We start from the raw sequence: 19,407 nt of genomic DNA on the forward strand, positions 1-19,407 counted from the left end.
TCTTCCAACCTATCAGTCTTGATCTCGTGTGTTTTAGAGAGGGTAGTGAGTCCACCCAAATTGTCACGAGTATTTTTAAATTGTTGAAAATGAATTCGTTGTTAAAATTGAATAGGGTCTTAAAGTTGGTGTATAAAATAGATTTTTAAAAATTCATGTTAAAATAAATTTTTACTAAAATTTATAAATATAGATGCATTTAACCCTTCTAAATATTATGAAGTATATCTATACAATATGTATATTATTTTGATGAAAAGTTTTTTCATGTTTTATTAGCAAACTGAATTAATATGTTCGTATATCATACTAATAGCATTGTTAGTAGCAATTTTGCTTTATAAAAGAACCATGCAATTTTTTTAAAAGGCCTGATGTAGAATTTTAGTAGGAATCTTTTTTATATGGTAGATTCTTAAAGTAAAGTAAAATAAACACTAGTGGCAATATAAGATTTGATATTCAAACGTACGAATAGAAAGTCCAATTTTAGGCTTCAAAGAATCTTCACATATAGGAATTTGCAAAATATCCAATTCATTTGACTCAATTTGATCATTCCTGCACCCAATTTTATCCATCTCACTCAATTTCACTCATTTATTAATATATTTCTATTTGATTTTTTTGACAGACTCCAATTTTAATTCATTTTTAAATACTTCATTAGTTTATTAATAACGTTTCGATTTTTTCTTTGGGTAAATATCATGAAAACTTCTGAACTATACCCGCTTTATTAAAAATACCCTGAAAATTTTAAAATATTCTCTAAATCCTCAAACTATCAGGTTTTTATCAAATAAATTCCGCATCTATATTTTGGTCACAAAAAATGTGATGTGGCTCGCTGAATACCACAGTTTAATTTATATTCTATTTTTTTTAAATGACATGGCAAAAACGACATCGTTTCGTACCATATCATTTTTAAAAATCCATTATGAAATTTAAAATTCACTTCTATCTTTTTTTTAAAGGGGTAATTGCCTGTAAATCCCTAACGTTTACACGGAATTGGTTTTTGCACCTATTTTTTTTTTTTAAATACCTAACCTTTCATTTTTGTCTCAAATTTGTCCGGTCACCGATTTTTTCTTATGCCGGCGCCGGAAATGCCACTGTGGCAGCCGGAATCGCTGATTTGGTAGCCGAAAATTGACACATAGCCTATTCATTGACACGTGGCAAAAAAAAAAAGTAAAATCCCACCCCCCTCGTCTTCTTCCTCTCCCTCCTGCCACCACCACCACCAGCGTCGCCCCCTGCCGCCACCACCACCCTCTCCATCCCAGAGCCGACCAAGGCAGCTGTGGCGACCAAGGCAGCCGTGCTGAAGGCCATTGCGGAGGCGCTGCGCCTCGGCCTCGTGAAGTCGCGTGACGCCGCCACTTCACCCCACACAATTCCGTGAAATTTCAGAAAACTAGGGTTTGGGGGTGGGGAAGAGAAAGGGAAAGACGATAGGTGGATCTGGGCGCTCAATTGATGGAGGGGGAGGCGTCGCCGCCTCGTAGTGTTCAATTGATGGGTGAAAAGGGATCTGGGTGCTCAATTGATAGATGGATCTGGGAGCTGTGTTTCGCAGAGGTGAGGGAATCGCCGGTGGAGGGTGCGGCTGAGACTGAGCTCGCCGGTGGCGCGCGAATCGCCGGTGGTGTGTGGCTGGGGGCGGTGGTGGCGGCAGAGGGTGGCAGCGCCGGGTGGGGGAAGGGGAAGACGATGGGTGGGGTGGGGAAGATGATGACATAGATTTTTTTTTTATTAATTTTTTTAATTCCACATGTCATGAATAGGCTATGTGTCAATTTCCGGCTGCCAAATCAGCGATTTCGACTGCCACAGTGGCATTTCCGGCGCCGGCGTAAGAAAAAACTGGTGACCGGACAAATTTGAGACAAAAACGAAAGGTTAGGTATTTAAAAGAAGAAAAATAAAAATAGGTGCAAAAACCAATTCCGTGTAAACGTTAGGGATTTACAGGCAATTACCCCTTTTTTAAATATCGTGTTTTTTAAATTTCAGAGCGATTTTTTTTATTAATGATATGGTACGAAACGACATCATTTTTGCCATGTCATTTAAAAAAAATAGAATATAAATTACACTGGTATCCGGCGAGCCATATCACGTTTCTGGTGACTGAAAAATAGATGCGGGATATATTTGATAAAAATCTGATAGTTTAAGGGTTTATTGAATATTTCGAAACTTTAAGGGTATTTTTAATAAAGCGGGTATAGTTCATGAATTTCCATGATATTTACCATTTTTCTTTTTAGATTACTCCATTTATAATATTCCAACGCAAAAAAAAAGTAAATAAATTAAGGTGTGGGTCCTTTCCACCTAAATTTAAATTGAATAATTCCTCCATCCCAATAATCTTGACATGTTTTCCTTTTTTGGATTATTCTAATAATATTGATCTATTTATTTTGGAGCAAAATACATAAAAATACCCGATCTTATACCAAAATCTGTTTTTTTGGACAAACTTTTAATTGTAGGAAAAAATATAACGACCTTGCAATCGGCTATAATGTCGGTCCGGAGACATTTCCCCCCCCCCCCCCAAATTCGGAGGGAGGTGGGAGCGTCGAGACCGTTTCCAGTGAGAGAGAGGTGTCAGAGGGTAAAAGGGCGGCGACTGGCGTGTCGCTGGAGAAGAGAGAAGCCGTGGAGGTGAGGATTGACCCGTAGGAAATTAGGACGGCTACGATTTAAGAGAAAGAGGAGGAAGATGTGTGTGAGCGTTTGAGAAAGAGAGAGGTCTCAAGTCTGCATTTGTGTTGTGCGTGTGTGGGTGTGTCCAAGGAACAATGAGGGTTGTTTAGGATGACTAAAGAAAAATAAGGGATGCAATTAGTTTTATTAATTAGTATTTTAAATTATCTAATATTTACTAAAAAAGGAAATAACTCAAGTTTGGTGGAAACAGTTCGAAAAAGAATATGAATCAAGTTCGGTGGGACGGAGGGAGTACTACCTAATATTTGGGTATTACGAAATAACGTGAAAGCCTACAACTATAAAGTAAATATATTTACATCATATTATTTTCTTAGGAAAAAAAATTAAATTCATTAGTCGTCGTCATCAGTGACATATTTGTTAAGGGGTCAATTAATTATTATTTAAAAAAATAATAAGTACAATATTATAAATAAAATTTAAAAGAATAACAATTTTAATAATGACATAATATTATTTGAGTTGCATGAACGTTCGAAAAAATAAAAAACAATTCATAGCTTGTACAACTTTTTCCTAAAATTAGCAATAGATTGAGCAAAGACATGAGCTGACCTATGCAGTGTTAACATTCAATGTAACTGAAATGGTATATTTTAATTTTTTTTTCTTTGAGGCGGAAATTGTATATTTTAATTATTATATAAGTTCGATAACACCGTGCAAAATTTAAACAAATATACAGTCGGCAACAGTAAAATAACTTCAACTTATTGGTCATTTTTCGTGAAAGATGCGTTTACTTTCATTATAAAAAAATTATTAAAAAAAGTAAATAAAAAATATGAAAAAATATTATCTTTTTTTATTATATGTTTATTAAAGATGAAAATATGAATAATATTGAAAAATATTTTCACACCACTACCCAAAGATAATATTATCCAATATTAAAGAGAAAATGAATATAAATGAGTTGTTTGAGAAAATATCCACTCCGCTAAAAAAAATAATGTCAGAATAAACATATAAAAATGGTGAAAAAATATCCACCCTCCTCAACTTTTTTTTTTGTCATAGTAAACATATGAAAATGATTGAAAAATAATAAAACTATATCTTTACTCGCATTTTCCATCAAAACAAATGGAATCTATTTTTATTTTTTTTTGATAAATTAACTAAATAAAGAAATTTTAAAGATTGCACGACAGAAGACTCGAACTCGGGACATCAGAACATTAACCTTCTACCACTAGGCCAACACAGCCACGCAATATTTTTTTTTTTCCTTTCCATGTTACTTTTAGGAGGTTAGAGAATACTTCTTTTTCGAGGCGTAAGGTTAGGAATACCGAATACTGTTTTGTTGCTATTCATCTATTTTTAGAGTCCATATCCTCTATAATAGTTATTCATTGGACACTCACTCCTGATCAATTAAAGTATTTGGATACTTTTGTTATATGTTAAAGCCTTTTAAATTAATAGAGTAAATTGAATGTGGTATATAACAACAAAATTTGTATATCCTCTATTCATTGGACATTCACTCTTAATAGATTGAAGTATTTGGATCTTTGTACATCTCAAAATAAATTGAATGTAGTATATAACAACAAATTTTGTATAAACCCATGTATATCTCAAACTAAATCTAATTGCTATGAATATTCGTAATGTATTAAAAAAAATATTTAAACCATATATTTACTTATTCATCAAATATTAATGCAATATGTCAATGCTAGAATGAGATTGTAAACAAAAGAACCACTAAATAAAAGAAGAACGGAAAAATCATTTTCAGTCATTCGATCATCAAGATATACGGTGGATGCATCATCTTGTTAGATGAATGCAGATCTTGGGTTTGAATTCTTAGCAATTTTTTTTATTTTTTTAGTGTATTAATTTTAACAACGAATGCATTAATTTTTACAGTGGATGCATTAGATTTGATGGTTCTCACGTTCTCACAAATAATGTAGTTATCTCTAGATCCACACCATATATATATAGGAATGAGATCATGTAGTATCCAATGCTTATAATAGATCCGTAGGTCCAAATCTTGACCCCACATTTATGACATGTGGCGCATCAAGATGGTGACACGTGGCAAAGAGTTTCCAAGCATTTCAAAGCAAAATCTGGAGAGGGGTAAAATTGGAATGTAATTTTCAGATTTAATAATTAAAAAAAATATATATTTTTTAGATTTTCTTAAAATAGATATATTTTAGGTGCATATAGTGTCACAGCCCGCCTTAACTAAGGATAGTTAAGCCGAGTGATCTACGACTAGGGATGTGGTTAAAGAATAAGGGAAAGAAAGGGGCGTCATTTGAAACCGTAAATCTTACTCAACCTAAGAAAAATCGTCGTATTTACTCATTAATACTCTTTTGAACAGTCTATGAAAGACAACATAAAACTTAATTAATATCATTAATCAAGTTATACATCATATGAAACCATTCTCTTAAGACTCAAAGTATGACATAACATACTATAACATCAACAACATCTTGCAGCGGAAAGTAGCTAGACATATGTATGAAGACATATTCTAGACAGGTTAACTATTTATTAACAACCCTGGAGACTCCGCTCATTGCAGCACCATCATCACATCAGCTCAACCTGCACATTTAGAAAACATATGCAGGGCTGAGTACAAAAGCACTCAGTGGGCACGTATGCCTAGGTATAAAAATACATGCTTCAAAACTGTAAATTGTCATGCCATCATAATCAGTACAGCAAGGGAGTTTTTCGCTAAAAAGGCCCAAGCTTACTAAGTTCATTTGTGATTCTTAAAGTTCGTCTGATCATACTAAGTTCTTTTGTAATCTATCATATCTGAAACTGTGTGCCGGAGAGGTGGCCACCTCTCACGGTCACTTGACCGGCCAACCCGCTAGATGACTCACGGTCACTGGTGTACACTAGCCAAGGCAGGATAGCTATCAACTGCTCAAGACCCGAATTCGATTGCATCATTGGCAAAGCCAAAGCAGATAGATATCATACTAAAATTTAAACATTTTATGGCAAGACAACAGTTGTAATATTTTCCAGTTCAAAGATTTGTAACGAAATAACTTGTTCAAAGGTAGCATTAAACTCGTTTGATAGTTATATAAAACTGAAATTAACAGTTAAATCATCTCATGCATTCATTCGTATAAGAGGCCTACGACACGCAGGGGATCTCTATATACGTATAGTAAAAGTAATGCCCACCTCGTTGTGTCTCTGTATCAATGAGTAACGTCACTCTCTCCCTCAAGTCGTTACTTCCCAAAAGGACCTTCATCGTTATGAAGAATTGGTGAGAAGTTATAAAAGAAACCTCGATTAATAATCTAATCTCTTTTATGAAACATTAGTATCTCTAATGTTCATCTCTCTTGATTGTTAATCAATATAACAATTATTATCTCTCGTCATTACTCATTAATTATAACATCCTTATGTTATAATTAGCAGCGCTTCAATTAAAAGAAATATTTAACACATCGAAAAGTCCACTTTCTTAGCAGATCTATTCGCTCTCATCTCGTCTAATTAACCAATTAGAAAGTTAAACTTTCCATTAGGCATGTATTTGAGTCACGGGTCAACAAGAATTGACTATGCTCAAATTCTAATTTCACTAAAAATTTCGGCATGACCTATTCATATATAATGTCAGCCACGAGATTTCAACGCGTGAATCTCACTACGTGAACTCGTCTCTCGACTCAAAACTTAACATCTTGACTTCTTTTCAACGCAAACCAAACAATTCAAAATCATCAAAACTCTTTATCAGTAAACTATCATTTATACTCGACACCAATTGTTCGAGTGTCAGATACCAACATTTATGTGCGTTAATCATAACTCTCACAACTCACACCATTTAGTCATATCGTATCATCCATCAAAACAAATATAATCAAGTTGTTTTCTAGAAAGTTTTGTTGTTTTTGTGTCATCTTTAAAAATTCATAACAACCAACTCAATCATCATAAACTATCATACCAATTGATCTCAAAAACTTCATGAAGTGTAGTTCACTCTAAAAATGGTAGTTAACCAAAAAGGTTAAAGATTTTTGGAGATATTGCTCTTTTAGTGCAGGTTGTCAAAGATTGACAGTTTCTGCCAATTTTGTTTAGGCCATTAGAAACCAAGGCAAACCTTAATAAAATTCCATCAAATTTAATCAGCCAAAACTAAAGGTATCCTTGAAGATTTGGTTAAAATTTCACAAGAGAAAACGTTCATATGATCTGCCAAATAAACAATGAAACTCATACACTTTTACTGTTGGAAAAATATGACAGCAGAACAGGGCATTTTTGAAATAATAAACTGCTCTGTTTCAGAGGTCATAAAAATCGAAATCTTATGTTTTTAGAAAATTATTGAAGTCTAGTTTCGTTTAAAAAAAACGGTGATGCAAAATCCTTCATAGATTAATAGATATAAACGTTTTTGTGAAGTCTACCAACAGTTGACAGATTCTGTCAAGGATTTTTCAAAATATCTTTAAAATAGCAAACCTCATCCAAAAGACATGAAATTTTGCAGCGACGAAATACACATATCATAGATAAACATATTAAAATTTCAGAGCCATCAAGCAATGAAAACTCATCGAAACATAAGCTTGAAACTGCTGTAAAATTTTGACAGAATTCCAATTTTAATTTCGTTCAACAATTATCATCCATAAATTGTAAATCAATTAGCATGCTCATGTGATATCGTAGAACACATATACGCAATAATATTCATTATGCAACATCCCAAACTTCACGAATTTAAATAATCATACTCTAAAAACTTATACAATTTTCGTGCTTGAAAAAAATACGAATTTAATATATATCGATTCTAGCATACCCCTAAGCACAAATATCAAGTCAAAACGATCAAACAAAAATCGAAAGACAAGCTAATGTGTGAAAAACGGGGCTGCCCTCATGAGTTTCATAGCTACGGTTCATTCCGTTCTTACTCTCTTCATTAAACATGCTCGACATCTACCCAAGAACAACATACTAAAATTTCACGACGATCCGACGTCGTTTCAAAATAAAGTCGAGAATCGACATTTTTCGACGTCGACGAAAATCGAAAAGAAAACCATGAAATCGTAGGTAGAGATGTTACCTACGTAAAAACGTGATCAAAAAGATGATCGGCGCTCGTCTCGGTGCTCAAATCGGAGCTCAAAAGCTTGAAGAAGCTTTAATGGAGGGAGTGTGTGTTCTTGGTGTTTGTGTGTGAGAGAGAAAAGATGATTGGAGTGTGTTGGCTGAATTCAGCCGTGAGTGAGGTAGATAAAGGGGTGTTGGGCGGTTTGGGGGGTGGTTTTGGTGGGGTAGCCTTAGATATTTAAGATATTAACCCGTTAGTCGTTAAATATCCCGTTTCGTCTCGTTTTAACGACTAATTACCCACATTCTTCGTTACTCACACTCTTAACTCCTACTCACTTTCATTACACTCGTAATTCTATATAAATATAGAAAACGCAAGCTCGTTCTCGAAATTCTGATAAACGAGCTCGGTTCGTTTATCGAGAAATCCCGATTTACTATTCACTCGTCGTCCACAAATAAAAACTTTCATTATTGGACTCGTATCGAAAAACTAAGAATATTTCTCGACGACGTGCACGTAAGATTTTGAAAGTCGACAAAAAGACGAAATAGCAGTATTTTACTATTCATCATCAAAAAGTCAAAAATTTCAAAAACGTCTTAACGGACTCAGATCTCACTTCCGAGTTCACCGTTCTCATTCAAATAATTATCTCGAATTATTCAAATACTCAAACTCAATTACGGATATAAAATCACACATCATCCTCACATCATCAAAAGAACATCTCAACATCTTTAAAATATAACAACAAAACTTCATATAACTCCTCATCTCTATACAAAGTAATCAAACAAGGGATCTATATCCTAATTACTCAAACTTAAGCAATTAAACACGTCATCAAAAGCCCGGGTATTACATACCCTCCCCCTTAAAATAAATTTCGTCCCGAAATTTGTACCTCCTGTAAATGTTTCGGGCACTTCTCTCACATCATATCATCAAGCTCTCTTTCCACTTCTTTCTAACTATAACGTCTCCACTGGACTTTAACCAGTGCGATCGACTTATTTCTCAATAGTCGATTCTTATGATTTAGCATCATCTGAGGTCTCTCTTCATAACTCAAGTCTGGTTCTAAGATCATTTCTTCTTAGTAACCCACATGGTTTGGGTCGAAAATTATATCCTCTCAGTTGTGACACGTGAAACACGTTATGCACATTTCCAAAGCTAGGTGGCAAAGCCAACCTATATGCTATTGGACCTATCTTTTGCAAAATCTCATAAGGACTTATAACTCTGGGTCTAAGCTGTCCTTTAACTCCAAACCTATTCATCCCCTTTGAGGGTGAAACCTTCAAGAAAACTTTGTCACCTACCTCGAAACTTTGTCTCACATCTTATAGGAAAACTCAATTAGTGGCAATACATTCTCCCGATGTACTCCTCTATCAAGGATAGTAGTTCTTATCATATCTTCTATCGTCTGCTATGCTAAAATTCATCCTTGTACCCAACTCTTTCTGTAACTCATCCAAAAACGTGATGTAAATTTTTTTTATTGATCTCTTTCTGAGGTGATCTTACATCGGTACTCAAAGCAATCTTATAATCTCACGAACGTACAATTGTGCTAACTTATCTGGTCCATACGCGATTAGGATCAGTATGAAATGTGCAGATTTTGTTAGTCGATCTACAATCACCCAAATTGCTGTATTTCCTATTTGACTTTTCAGTAAAGCTATCACAAATTCCATCGCTATGTGATCTCATTTCCACTCGGGAATCTCCAACAGTTTTAACTTCCCATAGGGTCGTTGGTGTAATGCTTTCACTTGCTGACAAACTAAGCATCGCTCTACAAACGAAGCTATGTCTCGTTTCATTCCGTCCCACAAAAATCTCTTTTTCACAACCTAATAAATCTTTGTGCCTCCTGGGTGGGCGGTGTAAGGCGTATCATGAGTCTCACTCATGATCGTATTCTTAAGTTCATCATCGCGGGGAATGCATATTCTCCCCTCAAATAAGATAGCATTGTCTGATGCTTTTTGGTAACTCTTGAGATCTCCTGCTGTTATCCTTTCTCGTAACTTGTTCATTGTCTCATCTTTCCTTGTGCTTCAATCATCATTTTCCTCAAACTAGGCATCGTCGCAACAATACTCGCTATCGTCCCTGGTGGTTTTATCATTTCTATCATCATCTTGTCAAAGTCCTTTATAAGCTCATTCTCTCTCGTGAGAAGACATCCTAACTTTGACGAGACCTTCCGGCTCAATGTATCGGCTACTACATTGGCCTTGTCAGGGTGATAATTAATGTTGCAGTCAACATCATTTACTAATTCGAGCCATCTCCTTTGCCTCATGTTAATATCCTTCTGCTCGAAAAAGTATTTCAAACTTTTGTGGTCCGTGAAAATCTCACATCTAACTCCGTAGAGATGATGTCTCCAAATTTTCAGGGCATGCACAACGGCTGCAAGCTCTAAATCATGCGTTGGATAATTTATCTCGTGGGGTCTAAGTTATCGTTATGCATAGACTGTAACTCTTCCTTCTTGCATCAAAACACATCCTAGCCCATTCTCTAACGCATCTGTGTAGATGGTATACTCTTTATCCATTTCCGGGACTAGCGGCACTGGTGCTGTAGTCAATTTCCTTTAAGCTCTTAAAAACTCTCTTCACACTCCTTTTTCCAATTGTACTTAGCTTCTTTTCTAAGTAATTGTGTCATCGGTCTTGTTATCGTGGAAAATCCTTCAATAAACCTCTGATAGTATCCTGCTAAGCCTAAAAAGTTGAGAATCTTGTTAGGCGTAGTTGGTGATCTCCACTCATGTACAGCTTGTACCTTGACGGGGTCAACTTTAATTCCTTCAGATGATATAACATGTCCTAGTAAAGTTACTTTGTTCAACCAAAACTCGCACTTGGTGAATTTGGCAAAAAGCTTCTCAACTCTTAGTGTTTCCAACATCGTTTTCAAATGTTTTGGAGCTCCTGCTCATTCTTCGAATAGATGAGAATATCATCTATGAAAACTAGGACAAATTTATCCAGTTATTGATGAAAACTCAATTCATGTGATCCATGAAAACTACTGGTGCCTTCGTCAAACCGAATGGCATAACTATGAACTCATAGTGCTCATACCTCATTTGAAAAGCTGTCTTAGGTATATCCTTCTGTCAAAATTTCAACTGGTGGTAATCTGATCTCAAGTCAACTTTTAAGAAAAAGCTCGCTCCTCTTAATTGATCAAACAAGTCGTCTATCCTCGGTAAAGCATATTTGTTCTTGAGTGTCAATTTATTCAGTTCTCGATAATCTATGCACATTCTCAACGTGTCATCCTTCTTTTTGACAAAAAGTACTGGTGCTCCCCACGGGAAAAACACTAGGTCAAATAAAACCTAACTCGAGCAATTCTTGCAGCTGAATCTTCAGCTCTTGTAGCTCCTTAGGCGCCATTCTATAGGGTGCCTTCGACACTAGTGCTGATCCAGGTTCTAGGTCGATAGTGAACTCCAACTATCTTGTTGGTGGCAATCCTGGTAAGACCTCGGGAAATACATCTCTATATTCCCTTACCACTGCTACATCCTCAAAGTTTTTTTTTTTTTTTTACTTGATTCTCCTTCATCATTCAAGTAAACTAGGTAAGCTTGTGCTCCTTTCTTCTTTACCAATTTCGACGCCTGAAGTGCCGAAACGATTGGAACTCTCTTCTTTTTATCAATGCCGTGAAAACATGTCTGTTCCTTCCCAGGTGGTTGAAAAGTTATCTGTCTCTTCTTACAATCAATCGGGGCAAAGTTCTCTGCTAACCAGTCCATCCTTAGAATAATGTCTACGTTCCACATAGGCATTAAGTGCAAGGTTCTTGCTTTCATCTTTAGTGATCCTAACTCAACTCTAATTTAGAAATCATGTGAGAAACTGTAGTAGCTCTTCCTACAGGAGTGATTACTCTCAACTTGGGACTAGCTCGTTTTGGTTCGAGTTTGAAGGTAACATGCTTCAAACACTTAAAGAATGCGAGGCTCCTGTATTAAACAGGATTCTAACTGATGCATCCAATAACTTGCCCAATACTACCTTAAAGTCCTACCTTAAACCGGCACATAAAACTCAGACATCTCATCATCAGTATCCATCTTCTGATGAGCAAATCGTGATAGCTCACAGAATTCTCGGTTATACTCTACAACCGATTTCTTTCCTTGCATCAAACTTCGATAGTCAGCCTCTTGCTGCTTACTGTACTCCTTGGTACATATTTCTCAAGAGTAGCCTTGAATTGTTCTCAGGTGTAGTTTACCAGTTGCTCGGGTGTTAAAGTCCTCTGACGTGCCTCTCACTAGTCTTATACATTAAAAGAATCTACTAGGATAACTCAAAACTTGTAAGGGTTCAATCCTAGAACAACATCAAAACAAATTGTTCAAGAGACTCAAATGAATGACCAGAGGGTAGAATGAAGTAACTACCAGGTCGAACAAAATGACCTACAGTAAGAACCCATCTGGATTTTCAACCGAAAGTTGAAACATATGGGTTTATAAACCCAAAACACGTCTACTGAGATTTGGATCATGCGGACTGGCCAGGTCCAACATAATCACTCCCCAGTCACACGGGATATATTATCCCGAACTTAGAAATTCTGTGTCTTCTAAACCCTCAACATACTATACATAACAAAACTTAAGTTCACACCAGCAAGCTAAAAGCTTAAACTCAGGGTCCTATGTTCTAGACTCTTGTTTCGAAAGTTCAATATTTTTCGACTCTCCTCTCATGTTGCGGTGGTGGTGGCGGAGTATCATCCCGCCTATCCTTGACATCACACTCTTGATGACATCTTTGAGGCATTTTTGAAATCACAAAAGGAAAACTCAACTCGACCAACGCTCTAAGCATCCTCGAAACTCAAGTTCAATTTACTAACTCAACTTTAAGGAAACCCTCACGGTCACCTTAACATTCATCTGTAAGGCAATAAGCACTCACGAAATGCTAACAAAAAGACCACTCTGGTCAACCTAATATATCCATCAGTAGAATGCCTCTTTTTAGAGGGCTTACATAAAGGGGTTATTTAAACCCTACAAAAACCATAGTATCTATCGTAATGTTCCTTCTAAACCAACACCATTAATAGTACTATGTCTCGGTCTGAACCTCCTACGGTAATTGCTACCAGTTAACTCATCTAGTTGCTACTTTAGCACACTAGGAACATCCATCTATTTAACATCAGTAGGGTACTATATTCGCATGCTTATCTATCATCATGTCAAAATCTCAAGTACCAGTATCTCCTAAGTAAGTTATATACATCGCAATGTAATTGCAACTAATCAAAAACGAGGGTGTACCGCGCATACTCTCAAGATCATCCTTAGCTCTAGCCTACATCGACTTCTCTTCTCATCCTCATCAACTCTAGCCCTCCTCGGCTACTTCTCGTCCTCATTATCGTTTATCATTTTATCATCTTTGGTAACTGATACTCAAGGATCGACTCGATATCTACTACACTCTTCTAGAGTCCCTGGTAGAAAACAGGCATCCGGTCAGTAGATCCGCATAGAAAATCTGGGTATCTGTAACAAATCCCATCTCCTGTGGGTCCAATGCTCAAGACGACATGTCCCATCATATTGAGTGGCTTTCTTCCTTGCTCAATCCTACCACTCGATTGGTAGCACGGGGACTAGGTGCACGATGCCATCCAGTCTAGTAACAACCATAAGGCTTTTATCCTTTCATAGTCTATGAACATGTGTTTGAAAATCTGCTAGGGTATCTCTGTACCACATACTGTACGCCTCGTCCTCGTATCCGATCTTTCCTGAGTTCGATCTCACAACAGTCCACTTTCGTGCAGTGCCAACAGTCCTGGCCAACCTATAAGGAGAACTTAAAGGTGACTCTAGGAACTAACTCTACTTGGCTCCAGCAACAGAAATAAACAAAACATAACTTAGCAAAACTCCTATTAAGTAGTACTGTTGTCTTAAAACTCAAGCTCAAAACATCTAAATTCTCATCTCGTCCCATCTTTACTCAGTAGAGAATCTCTCTAAACAATGATATTAGATCCCTTAATCTAAATCATCGTAACTCAGTAAGACAACTCAACAATTCTCTCTCAAAGCCATCTCCAAAGACTATGGCTCATGATACCTCCTCAAGTACCATTAAGGTTGCGTTAGCAAAACTCGCGTCACAAAACAACTCAACATATCGTACAATATCTCATTGCATCATGCTAATAACTCATCATTAATCATGCTATTATACTCAAGCTCATAACTCAAACTCATAACTCAAACCAACAAGTACTTAAAGCAATTGCTAATTCTCTCAAGCTTTAGCTCTAAGTTCTCATTTCATCCTTCTACTTAGTAAAAAAAATCTCTCTTAACAATGACATTAGATTCCTTCATCTAAATCATCGTGACTTATCACAACTGCTCAAACAAATCTCATCACAAAACATCTCAAATACATCACATCATAACTCATAATTATGCATCCTCAATCATATAACATCATATGATATAAACGCTCTCATGATTCATCATGTAACATCAACATATGCTCTTACAACATAATAACTCATTATTAATCATGTTGTCATCCTCAAACTCAAACTATGCACCTTTAAAGTGTAACATCATAACTCATCATATAACCTCAACATCATGCTCTTCAAAATTTAACGTCAAATAAACTTTGAAATTTTACATACCTCGTTGAGCCTGGTGTGATGGTGCGCTGAGCTCACGGTTGTTAATAACTATTAGTCTAGTGACTCATTCTAGACTAAACTCAAGACTTCTAATTCAGAGCTTTCCTTCGCTCTGATACCACTCTGTCACAGCCCGCCTTAACTAAGGATAGTTAAGCCGAGTGATCTACGACTAGGGATGGGGTTAAAGAATAAGGGAAAGAAAGGGGCGTCATTTGAAACCGTAAATCTTACTCAACCTAAGAAAAATCGTCGTATTTACTCATTAATACTCTTTTGAACAGTCTATGAAAGACAACATAAAACTTAATTAATATCATTAATCAAGTTATACATCATATGAAACCATTCTCTTAAGACTCAAAGTATGACATAACATACTATAACATCAACAACATCTTGCAGCGGAAAGTAGCTAGACATATGTATGAAGACATATTCTAGACAGGTTAACTATTTATTAACAACCCTGGAGACTCCGCTCATTGCAGCACCATCATCACATCAGCTCAACCTGCACATTTAGAAAACATATGCAGGGCTGAGTACAAAAGCACTCAGTGGGCACGTATGCCTAGGTATAAAAATACATGCTTCAAAACTGTAAATTGTCATGCCATCATAATCAGTACAGCAAGGGAGTTTTTCGCTAAAAAGGCCCAAGCTTACTAAGTTCATTTGTGATTCTTAAAGTTCGTCTGATCAGACTAAGTTCTTTTGTAATCTATCATATCTGAAACTGTGTGCCGGAGAGGTGGCCACCTCTCACGGTCACTTGACCGGCCAACCCGCTAGATGACTCACGGTCACTGGTGTACACTAGCCAAGGCAGGATAGCTATCAACTGCTCAAGACCCGAATTCGATTGCATCATTGGCAAAGCCAAAGCAGATAGATATCATACTAAAATTTAAACATTTTATGGCAAGACAACAGTTGTAATATTTTCCAGTTCAAAGATTTGTAACGAAATAACTTGTTCAAAGGTAGCATTAAACTCGTTTGATAGTTATATAAAACTGAAATTAACAGTTAAATCATCTCATGCATTCATTCGTATAAGAGGCCTACGACACGCAGGGGATCTCTATATACGTATAGTAAAAGTAATGCCCACCTCGTTGTGTCTCTGTATCAATGAGTAACGTCACTCTCTCCCTCAAGTCGTTACTTCCCAAAAGGACCTTCATCGTTATGAAGAATTGGTGAGAAGTTATAAAAGAAACCTCGATTAATAATCTAATCTCTTTTATGAAACATTAGTATCTCTAATGTTCATCTCTCTTGATTGTTAATCAATATAACAATTATTATCTCTCGTCATTACTCATTAATTATAACATCCTTATGTTATAATTAGCAGCGCTTCAATTAAAAGAAATATTTAACACATCGAAAAGTCCACTTTCTTAGCAGATCTATTCGCTCTCATCTCGTCTAATTAACCAATTAGAAAGTTAAACTTTCCATTAGGCATGTATTTGAGTCACGGGTCAACAAGAATTGACTATGCTCAAATTCTAATTTCACTAAAAATTTCGGCATGACCTATTCATATATAATGTCAGCCACGAGATTTCAACGCGTGAATCTCACTACGTGAACTCGTCTCTCGACTCAAAACTTAACATCTTGACTTCTTTTCAACGCAAACCAAACAATTCAAAATCATCAAAACTCTTTATCAGTAAACTATCATTTATACTCGACACCAATTGTTCGAGTGTCAGATACCAACATTTATGTGCGTTAATCATAACTCTCACAACTCACACCATTTAGTCATATCGTATCATCCATCAAAACAAATATAATCAAGTTGTTTTCTAGAAAGTTTTGTTGTTTTTGTGTCATCTTTAAAAATTCATAACAACCAACTCAATCATCATAAACTATCATACCAATTGATCTCAAAAACTTCATGAAGTGTAGTTCACTCTAAAAATGGTAGTTAACCAAAAAGGTTAAAGATTTTTGGAGATATTGCTCTTTTAGTGCAGGTTGTCAAAGATTGACAGTTTCTGCCAATTTTGTTTAGGCCATTAGAAACCAAGGCAAACCTTAATAAAATTCCATCAAATTTAATCAGCCAAAACTAAAGGTATCCTTGAAGATTTGGTTAAAATTTCACAAGAGAAAACGTTCATATGATCTGCCAAATAAACAATGAAACTCATACACTTTTACTGTTGGAAAAATATGACAGCAGAACAGGGCATTTTTGAAATAATAAACTGCTCTGTTTCAGAGGTCATAAAAATCGAAATCTTATGTTTTTAGAAAATTATTGAAGTCTAGTTTCGTTTAAAAAAAACGGTGATGCAAAATCCTTCATAGATTAATAGATATAAACGTTTTTGTGAAGTCTACCAACAGTTGACAGATTCTGTCAAGGATTTTTCAAAATATCTTTAAAATAGCAAACCTCATCCAAAAGACATGAAATTTTGCAGCGACGAAATACACATATCATAGATAAACATATTAAAATTTCAGAGCCATCAAGCAATGAAAACTCATCGAAACATAAGCTTGAAACTGCTGTAAAATTTTGACAGAATTCCAATTTTAATTTCGTTCAACAATTATCATCCATAAATTGTAAATCAATTAGCATGCTCATGTGATATCGTAGAACACATATACGCAATAATATTCATTATGCAACATCCCAAACTTCACGAATTTAAATAATCATACTCTAAAAACTTATACAATTTTCGTGCTTGAAAAAAATACGAATTTAATATATATCGATTCTAGCATACCCCTAAGCACAAATATCAAGTCAAAACGATCAAACAAAAATCGAAAGACAAGCTAATGTGTGAAAAACGGGGCTGCCCTCATGAGTTTCATAGCTACGGTTCATTCCGTTCTTACTCTCTTCATTAAACATGCTCGACATCTACCCAAGAACAACATACTAAAATTTCACGACGATCCGACGTCGTTTCAAAATAAAGTCGAGAATCGACATTTTTCGACGTCGACGAAAATCGAAAAGAAAACCATGAAATCGTAGGTAGAGATGTTACCTACGTAAAAACGTGATCAAAAAGATGATCGGCGCTCGTCTCGGTGCTCAAATCGGAGCTCAAAAGCTTGAAGAAGCTTTAATGGAGGGAGTGTGTGTTCTTGGTGTTTGTGTGTGAGAGAGAAAAGATGATTGGAGTGTGTTGGCTGAATTCAGCCGTGAGTGAGGTAGATAAAGGGGTGTTGGGCGGTTTGGGGGGTGGTTTTGGTGGGGTAGCCTTAGATATTTAAGATATTAACCCGTTAGTCGTTAAATATCCCGTTTCGTCTCGTTTTAACGACTAATTACCCACATTCTTCGTTACTCACACTCTTAACTCCTACTCACTTTCATTACACTCGTAATTCTATATAAATATAGAAAACGCAAGCTCGTTCTCGAAATTCTGATAAACGAGCTCAGTTCGTTTATCGAGAAATCCCGATTTACTATTCACTCGTCGTCCACAAATAAAAACTTTCATTATTGGACTCGTATCGAAAAACTAAGAATATTTCTCGACGACGTGCACGTAAGATTTTGAAAGTCGACAAAAAGACGAAATAGCAGTATTTTACTATTCATCATCAAAAAGTCAAAAATTTCAAAAACGTCTTAACGGACTCAGATCTCACTTCCGAGTTCACCGTTCTCATTCAAATAATTATCTCGAATTATTCAAATACTCAAACTCAATTACGGATATAAAATCACACATCATCCTCACATCATCAAAAGAACATCTCAACATCTTTAAAATATAACAACAAAACTTCATATAACTCCTCATCTCTATACAAAGTAATCAAACAAGGGATCTATACCCTAATTACTCAAACTTAAGCAATTAAACACGTCATCAAAAGCCCGGGTATTACATATAGTTTCACACAAAGATGCATAAAGTTTTCACATGAAATGCATAACTTTGAACAGAAAAATGCATTTGATTTTTACAGTTTTGGTATTTTCACCACCCCACCCCACACCACCCCCCAACCCTCCCCATTACCACCCCCCAAAATAGTCATGTTTCACATGCATATAAAATCAAACAAAAGTGCATAAAGATTTTACATAAAAATGCATTAAATTATACAAAAAATGCATTTCATTTTAATAAATCTGGTATTTTCGCCACCCCACCCCTGCCCCACCCCCCACCCCCCACCCAAATTTTTTTTTTAAAAAAAATTGATTTTCTGACCACTGACCCCCCCCACCCCCAATTTTTTTTTTTCAAAACTTATTTTCTGATTGTTGAGTCGCTGACCCACCCACCCCCCCCACACCCCCCCAATTTTTTTTTTTATCAAAAACTGATTTTCGGACCGCTGACCCCCCACCCACCCTCCAGCCCAAAAAAAATTATATTTTTTCAAAAAATGTAATGCATTTTTGTGTGAAAGTATATGCATTTCTGTGCGAAAATATATGCATGTAAAACATGTAATTTTTTTATGCATGTAAAAATCAATTTTTCAATTTTTTTTTTTTTGGGGGGGTGGGATGGGTGGGGGAGTGGGGGGGGTCAGTGGTCAGAAAATCAATTTTTGAGAAAATAAAAAAAAATTGGTGGGGAGGGGGGGTGGGTGGGTGGGGGGTGGGGGGTAGGGGGTGGGGTTCAGGGGTGGGGTGGTGTCACGACCGGCCTTAACTAAGGATAGCTAATCCGGGAAATCGTGACTAGGGAAGGGATTTAAGAAGCGGGGTTAGAAAGGGCACATTTGACTCATTCATAACTTGATTATAGACATTGATATCTAGCATTAATTCTTGAAATAAAATTTAAGACATTGAAGGATTGACGCATATA

General features: G+C 36.0%; 2 long non-coding RNA genes across 2 annotated transcripts; both read right to left on the reverse strand.

Moving 5' to 3' along the window:
• Nucleotides 1-5,114: 5,114 nt before the first annotated feature.
• Nucleotides 5,115-8,000, reverse strand: LOC131001714 (uncharacterized). Its single transcript, XR_009093993.1, has 3 exons — nt 7,865-8,000; nt 5,944-6,010; nt 5,115-5,340 (listed from the first exon to the last, which is right to left on the reverse strand). It is a non-coding gene; the product is annotated as an uncharacterized LOC131001714 (long non-coding RNA).
• Nucleotides 8,001-14,863: 6,863 nt separating this feature from the next.
• On the reverse strand, nt 14,864-17,748 carry LOC131001715 (uncharacterized). The gene is made up of 3 exons (XR_009093994.1): nt 17,614-17,748; nt 15,693-15,759; nt 14,864-15,089 (listed from the first exon to the last, which is right to left on the reverse strand). It is a non-coding gene; the product is annotated as an uncharacterized LOC131001715 (long non-coding RNA).
• Nucleotides 17,749-19,407: the final 1,659 nt, after the last annotated feature.

Source organism: Salvia miltiorrhiza, chromosome 8, assembly GCF_028751815.1.
Source record: "Salvia miltiorrhiza cultivar Shanhuang (shh) chromosome 8, IMPLAD_Smil_shh, whole genome shotgun sequence".
NCBI classification, from domain to species: Eukaryota; Viridiplantae; Streptophyta; class Magnoliopsida; order Lamiales; family Lamiaceae; genus Salvia; species Salvia miltiorrhiza.